General features: G+C 42.3%; 1 protein-coding gene across 1 annotated transcript in view; it reads left to right on the top strand.

Annotated features, from left to right (window-relative positions):
• Positions 1 to 12,617: 12,617 nt before the first annotated feature.
• LOC121106658 overlaps positions 12,618 to 18,346 on the top strand; it is a 50,510-nt gene continuing 44,781 nt past the window's right edge. Inside the window, exons 1-2 of the transcript XR_005839413.2 lie at positions 12,618 to 13,798; positions 14,476 to 14,654. The gene's annotated coding sequence lies outside the window, so the exon portion shown is untranslated. The remainder of the gene's footprint in view (positions 13,799 to 14,475; positions 14,655 to 18,346) is intronic.

The following is an 18,346-nucleotide window of genomic DNA, read 5'->3' as shown; positions in this document are numbered from 1 at the left end:
ATGCTGATGAGTGAGTGGCAGGTTTTAGTGGAGAGCAGTCCTCTTTGCAGACCAGCACCAAATAGATTTTGTGTGAAAGCTGTTCTTTTTGCTTAAAAAAGCTGACTACAGGCAGGGAAGTGGTCAGCTCTGTTACCGGCTGTGATTGCAGGACCGTGCCACCAAGCCATGTTGGTGAATCCTCCTCCCCTTGCACCCAACAAGCACTGCTCAGGGCTGGGTGTTGGGAGCTAGCAGCCAAGCCTTGTTTTGTTCTGCACAATCTGCAGCTGACAACCTTTTGTTTTCACTTGCTGCTGCTGTTTGTGGCTCTGGCATGGCAAACACAGAACAAGCATTACCAAAAGCAGATCCCCATATGGAGGTGGTAGTTTGCATCTGGAATTGATCCAAGTTGATTGAGTCTTCCTTCTCCCTTCACATGCTTAGCAGAAACCAGGAAATATCTTCAAGGGATTTTTCTTTTCTAATTCCTGCTTATTCTTTCTGTAAAGGGCTGGCAATTTGTAAACATCCCCAAAGCATAAGGCGTGTTCTAAACATTTGCTTTCTCAGGTTTCAGGTGTGTTTATACTATGATAAGGCTAAATAAATGAAGGGCAATTGAAGCATCTCCCTGCTTGGTTTTCTGCCTGGCATTTCAAGTCACTCTGGAACACTGGAACCCAGATAAGGGATTCCCACTGTTGTCAAAGATGAGTATGTCCAGGGTCAATCCTGCAGTTCTTTTATTTTGCATGCCCTGAGATCCCACAGATTTCACTAGATGACAGTTTGCCAATGGCAGCACCAGGTCTGCCAGCAGGAATCTTCTGTGTCGAGGCTAGAGATTTATGTCTCGTCTTCCTGTGCTGAGTGTAATCCTACTGATGCAGAATAAGGACATAGGGAGTACAGGTTCTTGCCTTCTGATTTCATAATATTTCACAACACCTTTGTGCTCTTCATTTCTGCAGGGGACAGTATGTGATGCAGGGCAGTAAGGAGAAGGATTGCTAGGGCATTAGGAAGTGCTTGTTGTGATCACTGAGTCTTATCAGCCCTTGGGCATGAACAAATCAATCCTAGGAAGGTTCTCTTTTTCCTCTTCTTTTTTTTCTTTTTCCTTTTTGATTTTTCCTTTTTTTTCTTTTTCTTCCTTTTCCTTTTGCTTCTTCTGTCTTCTTTTCTCTGTCTTCTCTTCCCTTTTCTTCCTCTCTTTACCATTGTTTTCATCTCTCTCTTCCTTTCTCTTCCTCTCCCCCTCTTTTTTCCTTTTTTTTTTCCTTTTTTTCATTTCTCTTTTCCTTTCCTTCTCCTTTCTCCCCCTTCTCCTTTTTAATCTCCTCTTCTTTGAGCACCAAAATTTATTTTAACATTCTCTTCCAAATTTTCAGACAGCTCTGGCCTCAAACAGGAGCTGATGTAACAAAACCCCATGGGAGAGGTCTATTCTTATTATATTTCTGGCCTAATTTTTCTATCAAGAGAGATGGATTCTCTCTGATGTTCAGGGTGGTATCTAAAACTTTGGATGTTTCCCTTGATCCCTGTGGCACTTGACCAGAACATATTCTCTCTTGTACACGTACTTGTCCGCTTGCAAGAGGGAAAAAGTCACTACACAGGTAAGCTGCTGTCAGTTTGGAGAGCAGAAAGGTGGGAAAAACATACAGCATATAATACGGAAAGAGCATAGCCTAAAATGATACCCGAGACCCTAAGAGTAATGACCACTCTTCAGGTCAGGTTTTCTTGCACCTAAGGTACGTTACCTGCTTGAAGAATTTTTCTTCACAGTAATGTTAGTAGTCAAGGTACTTGATTTATGAATAAGACACAGAAGGACAGAGTGATATAGGAGATGTTTCCTCCACAATGCACAGGTGACGAGACTTTTCCCAGGGAGGGAATGCTGGCCTATAGAGATGGACATAGGCTGCTTTTAAGTGAGGTATACCAAGCACTCTACAGTACCACTCCATCAACCATCTGTTTAACCTGGCACTGACAATAAGTCCTCAGATAGTTTGCCTTTTTCTGTAGCTTCATTGGCCTTTTAAAATCCAGCTTGGTCATATCTGTGCAGACTGCAGCTGAAGATGTGACTTGAGTTGGGAAAGAAATGAAAACCAGAGAAACCAGAGAAGTGAAGGATGGTTATAGGTGCTCCACATCACCTCCTTTTCTTGCGTTGCTGGATACTACTTCTTGGCAGGAACACACAGAGAGCCTCTTCTCGCTGCACCATGCCTGATCTTGCAGATAAGCAGGTCTTTCCTTTTCACCAGAGTTCTCAGTCTTTCACCCTGCACCAATAGTAGCTTCATGTCGGACTCATTCCTGGGATATTGTTGTGGGAGCTCAGAAGCACAGGCCTTGTCATTGAAGTCTGTATAGCAATGTGTCTTTAAAAAAAGAGTTGATAGTCCTACAGTTCTCTAAAATCCCTGGTGGATCAAAGTCAAGTCTTCTACATAAACCTTGTTAAAGGCTCTGCAAGTCAAATCCTGCTTTCTTGGTGCTTTTCTCCATGGGTTTTGATGTGCCTCAACAGGTATATGGCTAATCTGGAAGGCAAACATGATAGTGATGATGCCCAGGGAAGGAGGGAAATTGAGTGCATTGCCTTCATGCTGCTGAATAAATGCAAGCAAGGGCAGAAGGGATGGGGGAGCCCACTGTGTTTCACTGAAGTGAGAAGAGTTGCTTGAGAACCATTTCCATGGCAGCAGTTCTGTTGAGTTAGTAATATTTTTACACAACACTTTTACAGACTAGAACTGCAATTCAAAGAAACAAAGACATCAACAACAACAACAAAACACAACAAAAATAACCTTAATGATGATTTCTGTCTTTAAAGTAAGATATATTTCACTTTTGTTGTCTCACTTTCCTTTCTTCTTTCCTTTGGAGAAAAATGTCTAATATATATGTGTCAATTCCACACAATAGCACAGAAAATGAGAAAACTTTTCTGATTTTTTTTCTCCTCTTGTTTTAGAATTTGATTCAGGCCCATAAACACGTGCATTCTTCACTGCCTTAGTAGTTTACTCCATTTTTAATCAGCCACATGATGCTATCCAAATATCATTTAACCTATAATCATCTTTTGTTCAGAAGCCCAACTATTTGTATTGCTAGTAAGAACTCATTAAGGTGACATTCTCAGATTTTTATTTTTTTCTGAGTGCTGCCAGGTAATGAAGTTACATTATATTCAGTGATTTGAAAGGCTCAGTCTGAGTACTCTCCCTAACTATAAAATAGCAGTTCTGAGAACTAACTATCCAGTTAGTACGATTAGTCGGTTCTGATCTGAGCTTCCAGGCTCAGAGGCAATATGCTTGGTAATGTGTCATATCATAGCCTCTACTGAGGTTCCCTTCTGAGGACAAGTACAATCACCAAGTACAATCAATGGAAGTACACAAAAAATCTTTGAAAGTCCATACAGTGTGTGGTATTGCTAGGAATGCTGCTGTTCTAAAATGCTAATTGTTTACTGAAGCAAGAAATTTGTGGCCTTTTTGTTTACTAATAGATTGTGGCAATGTGTGAGGCTAGGGCGGGTTCTGTTGAATTCTAATCAGCTTGACCTAGCAGAGCTGAAGGGAAGACCAGGAAGAATGCACTGTACATGGCAATGAGGGTCTGTGAACAGAAGCGGATATTCTGGTACCATGGACATTGCAAGACTGAAATACATGCTCAGCCTTTAGATCAAAGGATTCCTAAGTGTTTTATTATGCCGATCTACCTAACAATATTGTGCAAACTCCAAAGTACCAGTATTTGGTAAACATTCACTTACCCACCTCTGATATGAAGCAATTACAGGAATCAATCATAATCACTCTCTAATAGCACGCAACAAACTGAGCTGTGATCTGTGGCTAGGGGAAGGGAAGCCCTTATTCATTCCAATGACAGGACAAAGTCTTGTCACTAATGCCCTTGCTGTAGTTTTATGTGTTCCTACCTTGATCTTACAAAAGGAGCAGAAGAGATGAGTGCCAGGCTAGGGGCTTGAGTACTGCTTGGCTGCCAGGATTGCCCAGGAGAGCTTTCCAGGGGTGCAAAAGCTTTGAGCCACAGAGGCAACCAGGATCTCCTTGGAGATGTCCAAGAGAGTGACCAGGGTGAACGGACCTTCAGTTGTGGGCACTTGGGTTTGGAGAAGGGTTGAAGGGGAAGGTGAAGGGGCCCAGGCTTTTGGAAGACACCTGAAGGCTCCTCTCTCCAGTTCTGCATGGTATTTTGCAGCTGGCTGTGCAGGATGCACTTCAGCACTTCCACAAGGTTTGTGTTTGGGCTGGGAAGGGTACCTCAGCTGGCTGGCACTTAACTACATGTACATAGCGTGACATTGGTGCTCAGGCTGGGAAGCAGTGTCAGCAGTGTCCAGTGGAGCTGGCCCAGAAATTTCATTGTCAGGTTAAACCCCGTTGGCTATATTAACACACAAGGTGGTACAGCAGTTGATATATGTTTGTTATGACAGATGACTACGGAAGACTAGGAAAGTCAGTAGGATCACTACAGGACAGGGCAGCTTGACCTTAAGGCAGAGAAACAGCATGAAACTAGTAGAGAAAGAGAAGGAACACCAATCCCATACTTAAAATGTTACTGACCTAACGTTCATAAAGCTTAATGGTATTGCAGTGCTTTGATGACACCTGCATAGTGAGAAGTTCAAATGATGCTCTCCCATGATCAGCAGCAATACTGCGAGTCAGCCAGAATCACTTTCTTTTTCCTCTGCACGTGTGGCAGAGCAGAATTACAGTCTTTTCTCATGGAAAAAAAAAAAAAAAAAAAAAAGGAGTTAAGCTTTTAGAGCTAGCAAGATCTTTTTTTTCTAGGTGTGGCTGCATTTTGGTTGGTTTTTTATTCCTCCATGCAAAGCATGTTCAGTTTTGTACGAAGGTTGCTCCAAAAGTAATGCCTCCTGTTTATTTCCATGGAAACTACAACAGCTACGAAGAGCACATGAACACTGTTTGGTAGAGCAAACCCTCAGCTACAAAACACTATTTGTCAACACAGTCATCACCATTAGCTGTGGATTTTCAACAGTGATGAACAAGAACCAGCATGCTGTGCTCATAAATATCTGTACTAGCAGAGGTGACCCACTGTTGCTGTCACCGCTGATGAAACATAACACCCACTGCCTCACTGTGCTCATATCCACTGTACAGTCTCCATAAATGCTTAGAAAGTGTCAGTGAAGGTCAGTGAGAGCCATTTTTTCCACATGGAGGAATTCAGTGATACCTCTTTGCTTCATAAGCACTCCCATGTCAGACGCCATTCTGTCAGACTGCCCCTCTGCTGCTATTTGTTGCACAGCAACAAAATGTAATGGAACATTGGTGGGAAGGTTCAGCCTCTACTGCCATACCATCACCATCTGCCTCTGATGTCCCAGGCCAACGTAATAAAATAGGAGGCATTAGTTTTGGAGCAGCCTCATATAATTTTAGTTAGAACATGTTACTGTTTCAGTCTTACATGAGCCCAAACAATTGTCCTCACAATTCTAAGACAAAATGCATTCTTTGATACGAGAAAAGTTGTGTCAGTTTTAAAAGATAAAATGTGTTCTCATCAGCAAAACAGTGCCTTTAAGGATCAAGTCTCAGGTTCTGAATCTGCAAGTGAGTACTGATTCAAGTAATCCAGTATCTTACAAGCTAGTCAGCACCCCACAGTGTCACACTGAGGCTCAAAATATACTTAAAGCAGCTTTGTGCTAAGACTATGCATGTGCCCACCCTTTTGTTTACGGTACTATCCTGAATACAAGGTCAAAACTTTAGCGTAACTTAGCTACCATTCTGTAAAGACAGAAAATCCCATATGCTTTCCTTCTTGATTTCACAATAGTATGCTTCATCTTAAAACTTTTCCATTTCACTGGATAGCAAAACATAATGAAAAAGTGAACCTGGCTAGACATAAATGGTGAAGATAAGGACTCTTAATTGTTCTGACCCTGCCAAGAGCAAATCCCAAGCACACAAATCAGGGCTACTAACAGGAAAGCAAATCAGCTCCTTCGCATTCTCACAGCTATGTCTGAGTCATGGCATTTTAATAAACGCCATAGAGAATGCTATTGCAAATTACCTAATTATTCAAGAAAGAAAATCCCAGCCTAGGCTTTTTTTCTAACAAATCTCTTCTTGCTACTGCTGTAGGATTACTCTGAAGAAGGATGGCCTTACACTGGCAGGACCTTGGTGGAGGTCTGTGGGAGTTTGCTTTAACTGTAAGCTGCAGGAAACTGAAAAACAGAGTCTGATGGTAGGTGCTGTTTGGTGAATGGTTGAGCAAAAGAAGGATTTTCTGATCTCCACGACAGGCTGTGGCTTAGGTATATTCAGGGTGTTGGTCCCGTATCTTCCGTTGTCTTTTAGGATAAACATACCAAAGTTCAAAAACTTGTTTAGAACAAAGAAAGCAGTGTGTTTTCAGGAGTCATGGGTAAACCTGGGCAGTAGCACATAAAGGAGTGTCTCCGTGAGGTACTTAAAAAGCCAGAGGCAGCAATAGATAGATTATCTGATAGGCAGGTGGGTTGTGCTGTTTTGTTGGAGAGAAAAAGAATGACTGCTGAAGCAAATGTGGTGGTACCTAGCAGCTCGCTCCTAGCAGCAGCACCAGTGATACACAAGTCACAAGGAGAATGAAGCCAGTACGATGGCATCTCTGAGCATCTCCCACAAGCATTTGAGGTGTCCCAGGTTTCCTGAAGAAGGACAGAGCACAGAAGGAACGAAATACTAGGTTGAGTTGTGTCCTGCGGTTACCTTGTGTCCTTGCAGAAATCCTCTGAGGCCACTAAACCAAATGCACATACTTTACAATCCTTGAGTCAAGAAAACTCAGTCTCACTGAAGAAGCTTTCCTTTAAAGAGATCTAGGAATATGTCCATTCTAAGGCATGGGTGAGGTTGTCTACTGAATTGCTGCACATACAGTTTTGATTTCACAGTTGGAAAGGCGAGATTCTATCAGTAAACCACCACAGATTAAGAGTTCTCTAAGAGACAATAGAACCTGAGGGAATGGCATGAAACTGTGTCAGGGGAGGTCGGGGTGGGAGTTAGGAAAAGACTCTTCACCAGCAGGTGCTGTGGGCCCTAGAACAAGCTCCCAGGCTGCCAGTGTTCAAGGAGAGTTTGAACACTGCTCTCAGACACAGGGTTTTATTTTTTTGTGTGGTCCTGTGTAGAGTCAGGAGTTGGGCTCTATGATCCTTATGGGATATTCTGTGATTCTATGATCAGAGTCAGGCTACGACACTTCAGACTGACCCTGCTGGCCTCTTAGAGTCACTGTCACATATTCCTGGGGACGTGCATACTATGCAAGCAAAATCCTGTGCTGTACTCTATGTAGAAAGCCTTTTAAACCATCTATGTGCACCCAGATACAGAGAAACATGGCACCAGAAACGAATCTTTCCCTAAGCAGGCGCTGAGGGAAGAGGATTTATTCTGCTCTTCTTCAAGTGTCTCAAAGGCTAGTCTTGATGGCACTGAAATGTGAGAGCTGCTCTTTGCTGAATCTCTCCATTTGTGATCCACAGTGGGCTTTGTTTTGCTTTGCTATACAGGCTTTGGGGCTGTGTTAGCAATCAGCCTTTCCTACTCATGCTTACGGGAGCACAGCCTACTTTGAAATAAACAACTTTGCCTTGTGAGCATAGATCTTCACTTGTGGCTCCTGTGGAATAACCGGGCTGTGAACCTAGCTAGGAACTTGGAACAGTTCTGCTCAATTAAGATAGCAAGTTAAAGCCTCAGTTAGCACCTAACTTCTAAAGGTGGATGTGCTCTAAGATAAAATGTAAAACTTGTTTTCTTTGCAAAGGCGCAATATTGATTAATTCATTATAACACATCAGGATTTCTGTTAGAATGAGAAGCTTGAAGAGGAATATATATGTTTTGAGAGAGAAGGAAAAAGACAACAAATACAAAGAACCATCACATATGTACAGCTACTGGAAAAATTTAAAGACATATCCAAACCCTACTGCATACATATAAAAGATGTTACATCATTTTAAACATTTCAAGTGCAGCACTCATGTTTGGGGTGACCAATTATCCACCACATTTTCATGTCTAGGGAAATGAAAAGTGTCACAGTAATTGCAGGGTTTGATCAATAGATGAGTCATTTAATGAAAAAATGGTAGCAAAGAGCCCAAACATTAATTCAAATGCATTTTATGCCCCAGTCCTGCTCAATTATGCAGCTATGGTAACTTGGGTGGAAACTGATAAAGACTGTTTCAAGTGTCTTAATAAGAGTTTATTTGTAAACAGTCACTGAAGAGGATGATAAGTAGAACTGCATCCTGACCTCTCCTGGCTGGCATTGCCTTTACTTAACCCAGCTGAAGGGCATGCACACATAGTTAAAAGGAGCTTAGTAAAACTTCAGTAAAACTGGAGAGTCATCACCCTTTGAAAGGCAGAAAGAGGAATGTGCGACAGCTTGCATTATGACCTAGAAACTAAATCTCTCCACTTTTCCTATCTGTTCTGCACCAAAAGCAGAAACATAGCCCTGCCCTGCTCCAGGAATTATAAGGTGCAATCACACAGCCTGTAAAAATGTATAGAAAACACATGTGTTATCTGAACTTACCTTTATTTGTACTTTTAATTTACTTTGTTTTTTCTAATCTTTGCTATTCTATGTTTGCTAAAGCTATTCAGGAATGCAGCACCAAATGATGCTGTGTTGCAGCTCTGCCATTTTTATATGAGAAAGTAGCCTCTCAGCTGTGCTCATCTGAGGCAGCAATACCTATCTTTATCCACAATTAAGGTTGCGCAATTATTTCCATTACTGTAAGTTTCTTACAACCTTCCTAAATTGTACTGTTCAGACTGAAATTTTTCTTGCTGAGTGTCTTCTTTAGGCATCTTTTACTTCCTCATGCCCTCAGTCATATGCTCTAACTTCTGGTTAGCCCAGAAGTGGTCAGGCAGTTGGATTCGATGATCTTTGTAGGCCCCTTCCAACTGAACTATGCTATTCTGTTCATGTTCAGCACATAGTTTTGAAATTCCCTGGCAAAATAGGTGCTCAGGGCTTTCTTCTTTCTTCCACCTGAATAGTTTCTCCTTTATCTCAAGAGGTGAAAGGCTGATGAGCAGCTAATGCTCCAGCTACGTGTAATAAACCTTATGTGACAGACTAGGGTGAAGTTTTGATGTTGCCTTTCTTTACTTTTCTTGCTTTTAACACCTTAGAAGCATTATGAAGTTTAATTCACATAACACCATGAATGCCGCAGCCCTTCAGAAACCAGGACTTACCCTGTGACTGTATTCAATCTTCCTTTATGGCATGAGAATGGTATGGAGAATAGAAGGGAATACTTCTGAAACAATGACACCAAGGTGATAGGCTCGAGAGCTACATCCACCTCTAGACTTTGCTCATTAAACTCTCTCCTCTGGGACTTCTCACTCTTCACTAAGAAGTTTCAAAGTATTGCCATTTTTCTTTGTATCAGGCTTCTTCTTCCTGTTCCCTCTGCCTCTGGCTTGTGTTGATAAAAGCAGTAATATATTGTGAAGAAAGAGCACATGCGTGGCTAAAAGCAAGGGTTATGGCAAGGTGTCAGACCTTTTATCACGATAACTAGATGTCATAAAAAAAGTGAAATTTGGGATTTTTTTTTTTTTTTGCATATAACGTTCTATTTATAAGAACATAAAAAAATCCTCTTCTGACAGAAGCTGTAGAAGCAGGTCTTTGAAATAAACACAAATCCAGAGCAGCTACATAGACAGGTCTATTGCAAGCACAGACAACATAGGTCTTTGTCTAAGGCAGCAGATTGCCACAGATAGCAAAATGATGACTGCCACAGTGTCTGCTTGGCCAAAAAAAAAAAAAAAAAAAAAGCTTTGGCTACTGGGTTAGGGTCCCTTTTTGGCAGCTGCTGGAGGCCCTAATGCATGAGAGCAGGACCTTGGCATATCTGACACCTGTTTTTTCCTTCCCTCCTGCTCCGACACATGCCTCTCCTCTCTGAGCAGCAAAGGTATCTTTGCCTTGCTGTTCAGTTAGCTTCATCTGTAGGAGAAGATGGAGTTACTGCTGATAATGTACTAGAATAAGATTCCTGAACATTACTTCACTTATTTAAAAGCATTTAAGAGTTTTTCTTCTGAAATGCAGAATATTGAGCTCTAGGAATGATCTACACCACTGACAGACACTTTGACACTCATGAGTAATGTAGCCAGATCAACCTCAAGCCAACTCAGGAGCCTCACACCTTCTGCTCCCCACCACATTTACATTAAAAAAAAAGAGAAAAATGATGTCAAGAAATAATTAGGCATGTGAACAAAACCAGCAAAGCAGTTTTCTGCATTCTGAGGTCAAGCTTACTGTTGGTGTAAATATTAAAAAAGGATAAGCCCAACAACTTCACACTTGACTTGTGTCGTGGAGTACATCACGACTGATCATCCAGGCAAGATCACGAGGCAGATCATCAGCTGCACTCGACTTAGAAAAAAATTGCAAGGAGTTCATAAAGTTGGAAGTGTTCATGTTTGAGAAAGTTGCTGGGCTAGAGTGGCTTTAATACAGGATCTCTGATATGCTACTGATGTTGCTTAACTCTTGGTACTAAAGAGTTTAAGTGGCTTAGTTATCTTAAACTGCTCTAAAGGCTTAGACTGATTTAAGCAGTTTAGCTTAAAGTTATTCCAGTCATGGTTCATAGGATTGACAAGTTCTGATTAAAGTAATGTATTGTCAGGTATTGTCAACTCATACTGTTCAGCTCTGATCAATGTTCAACATTTTGAAAACAGCATAATTTCCAGGCTTTTTTCTTGACTTTTTTTTCCTTCTAAATAGAGGACTGCCACAAGTTAAAATAGAAGCTTTGCAACACTGATGTTCTAGGCAGACATAGTTTTGCAACAGTAAGAATATTCCTAACATTGGAACTAAGAGTTGGTCTGAAATTCTGAAACAATATTTCAGTGTTCTTTGGCATCAGAAATTTGACATTTCCTTGCTTTTTATTTTTCTCTTAGAATAATTCTCTTAGAATTTTCCTCTAGGAACAGACTACTTAAATAATAGTTTTTCTGTAGTGTTTTACATCTGCTCAGGAAAGTACGTGTTTGCATTGCCCACTCCAGTTCAAAGAAACATGGTTGACAATCCCAAGTTTTGAAAGTTTGCAATGGCCACTTCGTTTTCATCCTGACACAGTAAGAAGGACACCAGCACCTCTCCTTTCTCCTGGAGGAGGGAACATGCAGTTCCCCTGAAAGAAGGCTGGACCAAGACCCATTGGACCAGCCGTCTGTCTGGAAGCATTTTTGTAAGAGGCAAAGATAAAGGACCATCACAAGCATCAGGAAGAGGTTAAGGGCACAAAGAACAGAAAAGAGCAAAGACCTAGGTTGAGCAGGGACCACAGAGGGCTCCAAAGGTGGTGGCACTGAGTACAAGCCCTACAGCTGCGTGACAGTACGTGTCAGCTTCACTAATCATCATTTGGGGAGTGAAGCTTTTTCCAGGACCAATTGATTGTAATCATATTCTGCATTAGCACTGCTTTGCTGAAATGCTGTCTGGAGCTCAAGCTTCAAAGGAGGATTGCAGCTCTGCTTTTCTTTGTAGTGTCCCTTATGTTAAAGGGTTCCAAGACTAGGTGATTGGCCTCGTCTTACTATTACAACTCCTCACTCCTGCTGAGAGTTTGTGTGCTGATTAGCAGTGAGATCCTCTAAGGAGGGGTTGCTGTGCCATTAACTCAGTTGGAAATGTAAGAATGGACCTTGCTGAGTGAATATTTATGTCTGAAAGATGCTTAACATACTTGGCACACTGCTAGGAATACTTCACTAATAATAACTCATGGTAATGTCTCAAGTAGAGATCATTACAAACACAGAAGAGAAAAGAAGCAAGAGGTGTGGAACATTATAGCTGTCCATTCACCTTGGAGCGTTTTTAGGAAAATCCTTCAACAGGTATATCTGAGTAAAAAATTGCTTTTGCTGCTGCCACAAGTTCCAATTAGTGAAAAGAAAGGATCTTTCCTTTCTTTCGCATTTTGGATGAAGAGGTAATTTTATGTATTCCTTTTTTTTTTTTTTTCTTCCCAGATAATGTCACTGAAACGCTAAAGAGGATAAGAGGTAGCTGAATAACAAAGAATATGAAAATGCCAATAGCATTTCTGTGGCCTTCAATTCATTTTTCAGACCATAGTGGGCACAGACACATTAGTCATAGGCACGCATGACATGTCCTTTGGGCTCTGTCTCACTTCTGTCATTTTAAGACGAGGCTCAGAGCGTTGCTCTGCTCTCCTTTTACCAGTCATTCCCAGCCCTTTAGCACCATCATCACTTCACTGCTTTACATTATAAATACCTCCACCAACTGTCTTGTGAGGAAAGAGACTGCTACTGTACCCATGTGATTCATGGGAAACTGAATGACGGCAGTATTTAGCGGTTTATCCAAGGTTGCACTGAAAACCTGGGTAAGTCAGGGAGCTGGACCTGCATCTCCCAAATTGCAGCCTTTTTCTAAGGCTGCAGAACTTATCAGAGGAAGCCCGCCCTCTCCTAGCGAGCACACATGAAATGCTGACCCTCTGTATTAGATCAGAATTTGAAAAAAATACATTAACTCTTTAAACCTCAAAGGTTAACTGTTGCGTTTAGATAGGCACACTTTATTACTAAAAGCTCTGGGTTGTATATCCAAGTTTGCATTATGTAAAAGTGCAATCAGTTCTGAAACAGAGTATGGTAAAAATCTTACTGCATGTAGCAACCTTATAAGAAATCACAGAACAGCTAATAAAAAAGACAGGAGATCATTTGTGTGTTTGTAGCCTGGACCAATCTTTTCTAAAGAGCTAACAGGTGAGAGGGATCAGAAATTGAAACTACCTACCCAGTTCCTAATTGTCCCAGCAAGATCCCTCATTATGGGAAGTTGTGAAGGAACCAAATAAAGTCACACAGAAGGCTGCATCTGGGTTGCAGAACAGAAGTGGAAAGCACACTGGGAATCCAGAGAAAAATGCCTGCACAAACAACATGAAAGAAGAAAATGTAAAGCTTAGAGAGGTTTTTCTGCTCTGTTGCTTGAGACTACAAGGATTTAGAAAAGAATTAGTCTCAATCAAAAGGTAAAGGAGTAAGACTGCTCTCAAAGATGGGAAAGTCACGTCAGAGCCAGAATCTTTACTGCTCTGTGATGACGCCTCATCTGCATAAGCTGTGAAGTCCATAATGAGGTCAGCACCGTGCCCGGGTGGCTGATCAGACATAGCTGTCATTGACAGAACAGCCTGCAGGAAGTGGAAGAATAGAAGGTAGTTGTGTGGTCTTCTGAACTACCTGTCATGCCACTAGGAGGAAAGACAGAAGGAGGCAGCCTATGATGCGGTGTGGGAAGATAGAAGGAAGGAAAGTCAAAACTAGGCCAAGAGAACAGGGGAGTCCAGGAGGGTATGTGAAGCTCTGTCCCAGTGCTGGAACAAGCATGAAAATATAAAAATCACTCTTGGGCTGAAAATGTGGAACCTGGAATGATTCTCTCTGGCAAAGTAAGTGTCCAGAAGGATTTTCAAATTGACACGTGGGCTAAGACAGGACAAAAGAGCTGATGTGTTCTTAAATTGACCTCAGCTTAGGACTGAGGAGAAGATGTGAAAGATCCCTGAAGACATTTCTTAATGATTATTCCAGTTGAAAGAATGGATGGAGCTTGTATTCCTTTGGTAAGTGTCAGAAGGATAGATACAGAAGACTTATAGGTCAGAGGAGTACTTTTGGTCCATGACTGCACCTGAGACAGATGATTTCACTTGTTAAACTTCTGATTCTCATTTGTAAAAACTGAATGGTACCCCTCACTACTTAAAACTGAAATACAGGAGAGCACCTTCCATGGTGAAGTGAGCTATATTATGCCCTCGCACCTATTTGCCATGCAATCAGAAAAGAAATGAGGAATAAAATCCAATTGGCCATGTGGTATACAATGGTTTAACCTGTTCCTGAGACCATGAGTTGACACAGCTGTGAGACAGCCCCCACCAGCATCCTTGTCTCAAGAAAGAATTACATCAGAGGGACAGGTGCTGCTGATCAACATTCTGTGCTAGATAAATAGGCAAGATAATGGGCTATGCTTTTAACTTAAGGAATTCCACTTTGTGAAAGATAACAAATTGCAATTGGCTAGTTGTGGTAAACAGAGAAAGACTGGAAAAAAAAAATCACTTCCTTTGGCTAGGTTGGCAAGCCAGAAAGAGTTAGAGCCTTTAATTTCTAAGACTAAATCCTGAACGAGTAAAACAAGGTTAATATCCTTTCCCCACAGCCTCTTAGAATTGCTCTGAGAATACGTTCATTAAGGTTGTAATAGATAACAAGTGTGTTTTCATGGCTGTAGGATACATGCATTGTTCAGCGCTGGCCCCGTGAGCTGGCCTATCACCTCACTGTCCTGTGGAGACCTGCAGTATGGTACTGTGTTGAAAGTACCAGGAAGAAATACCATTTGTGTGTTCAGTGTGGGACTCAGCTTGTGTGCAGGATACAAGGTGTGCTGACAGGTGTGGAATCAGGACAGTAAGTATAAGCAAGTTTGTTTATTTGATCTACAACTTTATGAGATGGTAAATCCAATTCTTGGACGGGAAGAATTTCCATGGCCACATGATGCACTGTGCTGAAATGGTGCATACTTTGCAGTGTCAAAGGCTTCTTGAAGAAGCGAAGGGACACTCTGTTCTGGCAGACTGCATATCATGCAGTCTGTCTGTGCTTCAATTACTTCACGATGAGTCAAGTGTGCTCTGTCCTTCCACAGCTAATGTATGTCCCCTGTATGAGTGCAAAGCATCCTAATGCCATCTTGTGAGCTTTGGCTGAAAAGATTGTTGAAATGTGCTTGCATGTGGTCTGGATAAAATTTGCTGCATTTAATGGCCTAGTAGTATGAGACCACCTGTCCATAACTGTAGAGTTCAAGTTCACCAGTTCCCCACGCAGTGTGGTACGGGTTCCTCATACAAAACAACCTGTGATTCTGCAATTGAATATCATACCACAGTGTCCTTCTTCCAACAGGGAACAAAGGTTTCATATGCAGTTTTAATCCTGGCATTTCCTACCTGCGAGTACATGTTTTTGTGTCCTTGATGATGATCTTCTTCTGTGTCATATGATCCTAAGTCTACACTTCTGAGCATTTTTCCATGCGCTGCTTGGGTATTTTGTCTAGAGATCCTTAGCTGTTTGCTTTTGTGTTTTCCTTTGCAGAACTTCTGCTACTATTCTATCTGTAATGCTCAGTGATCGATTTGGCTATGAAACAAAGCAGCCTAAGACACGATTGCTTAAGTATCTACAGTAATGAGACTAAATATTTTGGCATTGAAGAGCTGCTTTAAACAGAGCTTCTTTTGTGGCAGATACCTACTGAAAGTTATTGAAATCTCATATCAGTATTTTTGTTAAGTTTTAAAACATACTGCTTCTTTTATTACCTGCATCCTTAGCAATTCTTCTTGTCATTCAACAAATTAATAACGCAGCTGTGTTAGAAGCCAGTTTTGCATCTGAAGGCAATTCAGCTACATACTGTGCCAGATGTCAGGTGCTGGGGCCAGCCTGAAACAAATACTGAGCTGGTTTGTTACTGGACTCCTTGAAGCAGGGCTGCTTTCACAGCTCTGCCAGGAAGGGATAAGCAGCCATCCTCACCATGAGCCTGCTCCTGCTGTGCCTAACCAGAGGCTGCTGGCAGCACTTGTCCTATCAGAAGCTACCAAAAGTGAATGTAGCTGCTGTTGGTATGAGGAACAGATACTGAGGTCCATGTCTATGACAGAAAAGGGAAGGAAGTGGGAAGAATGGTGGTGACCTTGCATAGAGGGCTGGGGGTTACATCTTGCTGCTAGTCCTGCTGCTGCAAATAGCAGCTGTGTCCTCTGAACCCGGTGGAGTAGAGGTGGTAGCAGCAGAAGGCAGTCTAACTTTTCAGTGCTCTGGAATAGGCAAAGTAGGCATCTAGGTCATAGCTGGTTTGCATGCTTTTGTTTCTTGCTCTGCAAAGTTAACTGTGCTTTTGACTCCTAGCCCCAGCATTGCACCTGTCCACAGCAGCCCTGGAGCAGGAAAAAAAAAAGTGAGCAGTTTCTCCTCTTTCTCTCAAGGCAGAGCAGTGCTGACTCTAATCAAGATGATGTGATGAGGGACAGCCACAGTTCTGCCTGGACCCCATGGCCCTACCTACTGGTTGTGAGCTGGTGTGGGAGAAAGGGAATTAGCAGATGGAAATGGAACAGAGAGGGTGTCATACAGGGGAAGTGGTTGGTAGTCAGGAATGTTGTCCTGGGGACAGTTGTAGCTTTGGAGGGCATCAGACTGGGGATCACAGTGTGTTCTGCAATAGAATGGTTAGAAAGAATGCTAGGCTTAGCAAGTGCAGAAATGAAGCAGGGAAGCCAAGCCACCTCACAGAGTGTAACCCAGGAGATAGTTTAATAACACGTAGACTTACATGGAACTGCTTACTAAATTGCTAGGCCTCGCCGTTTAATATGAGTTGCAAAGCTTAGAGGAAAAAAAATGCAGCTTCTAACCTCTTCCCATTTTCTGATACACCAAACATGTACAGCAGGCTTGTTTGGATCTCACAAAAGGCTGGAAGGTGATGTTTCCCACAGTGAGCTGTGGGCGGGATGGATTGGAGCAGTGTCCCTGCTGTCCTTGCACACCAGGAGCACTACACACTGAGTTTCCCTTGTGAGCAAGGCTTTGCTCTGGTTTAGGAACTGGGCAACAGCTCAGGCTAAACCATGAGAGCCCACTGAAATTTAAGGGGTGCTTTCTCTGCCAATAACCTACTCCTTTCTGGCGGATGTGTCATTTAGCTTCTCTGTACCTGGGATGGTGCCTGATGACAATCTTCTTTGGTAATACTGGTTTCAGATATTGCTACTTTGCTTCCCAACGTCATCCTCTTCTCCTTCCTCTCTCCTCCCTCCAGAGATCATTCCTGCTCCTGCCACTGCTTGTTACTGCCATGTTCATCAATCACTGCTTGCCCACTAGTACCGTCAGTCTGGTAACTGTTGAGTCTATAAAATACCCATGGTTCATGGAGCAGTACACAACTGAGGGTCAGCCTGCTCAGAGGTATGGAGATGGCACAAGGGATGGCATGAGGAAGAGGCAAAAGCGGCAGGCACTGAAGACCTTTCTGTCAGCACACTGTTGGTATGGAGAAACTACAGACTCCATTTTAGCACTGAACAGCAATGAGAGGAGGTGCTGTGAGTCACCACTAAAGGATGCTTTTGAAGTGTTTTGAGATCCTTACAGATACCTTGTAGAGAAATGTCCTTGAAGAGCAGAAATCGCTGTTCTTACCCTACAAGTTTTGCTAGGCAGACAGTAATAAACATGAACTATAGCAGGTTGTGGCTAGCCTTAGATCATGAACTCCTGCTTGGGAAGAAGAGGCATGGATCGCATAAGAGTCATATTTTGAGAAGGTGATGGGAGGTGAGGACAGTTTAGGTTGCAAATGCTTCACTATTGCGTAATTGCAAGAAGGTGGAGACAAGACTCACAGCTACGGGTCAAGCTTTTGACCCTGTTCAATATGTAGTGGACTATGCAGTTTTAGTCAAGAAGGCTGCAGATGTTGGGAGCAGTAAGGCTGCAGTTTGTGGTTACCAGTGTAAATGTCTCCCTTTCCATCCTAGCTGTTTGCTGTCATTCTGCCCCTGTAAAGTAATCTTATGTGTGGTACTAGCACAAGTGTTTATGTCATAATGCTGTGAACCAAATAATCATTTGGAAGGGAAAGTTATTTTTCACCCTGAGCTATTCAGCAGCCAGCTGCATGAACACGAGGGTCTGTGCAAGGAAGAATGTAGATCAGGAGCATGAATGAATGGTTAAAGGTGTGGAGCACCGGGGCTCTTTAAATCAAGTTAAGCAGCAATGGTGTCTCTAACCAGGGCAAGAGAGGGAAATGAGCACTTGCAGTCTTCCAGAAGCCTTGACTTTTGCATATTTAAATGACAGGTGAGCAAAACATATGCACCAAGATTTGACAGTTAATTACAACCTGGAGAAAAAAGGAGGAAGGGAAAAAATAAACAGGTTGGGCAGAAAGATGTTATGGAAGTATTTTGTGTTGCAGAAATGTGTTTGTTTGAAAAGGAACAAGCACATGCAGCCCTCTTTCAGAGGGGCCTTTGATTAGGCTGCCAGTTCACTGTGCTCTCATGAGATACTTTATCCTC

This window comes from Gallus gallus, chromosome 1 (genome assembly GCF_016699485.2).
Source record: "Gallus gallus isolate bGalGal1 chromosome 1, bGalGal1.mat.broiler.GRCg7b, whole genome shotgun sequence".
Taxonomy (NCBI): Eukaryota; Metazoa; Chordata; class Aves; order Galliformes; family Phasianidae; genus Gallus; species Gallus gallus.
Note: the sequence above shows the minus strand (reverse complement) of the source record. Positions and strands in the feature narration are given on the sequence as shown.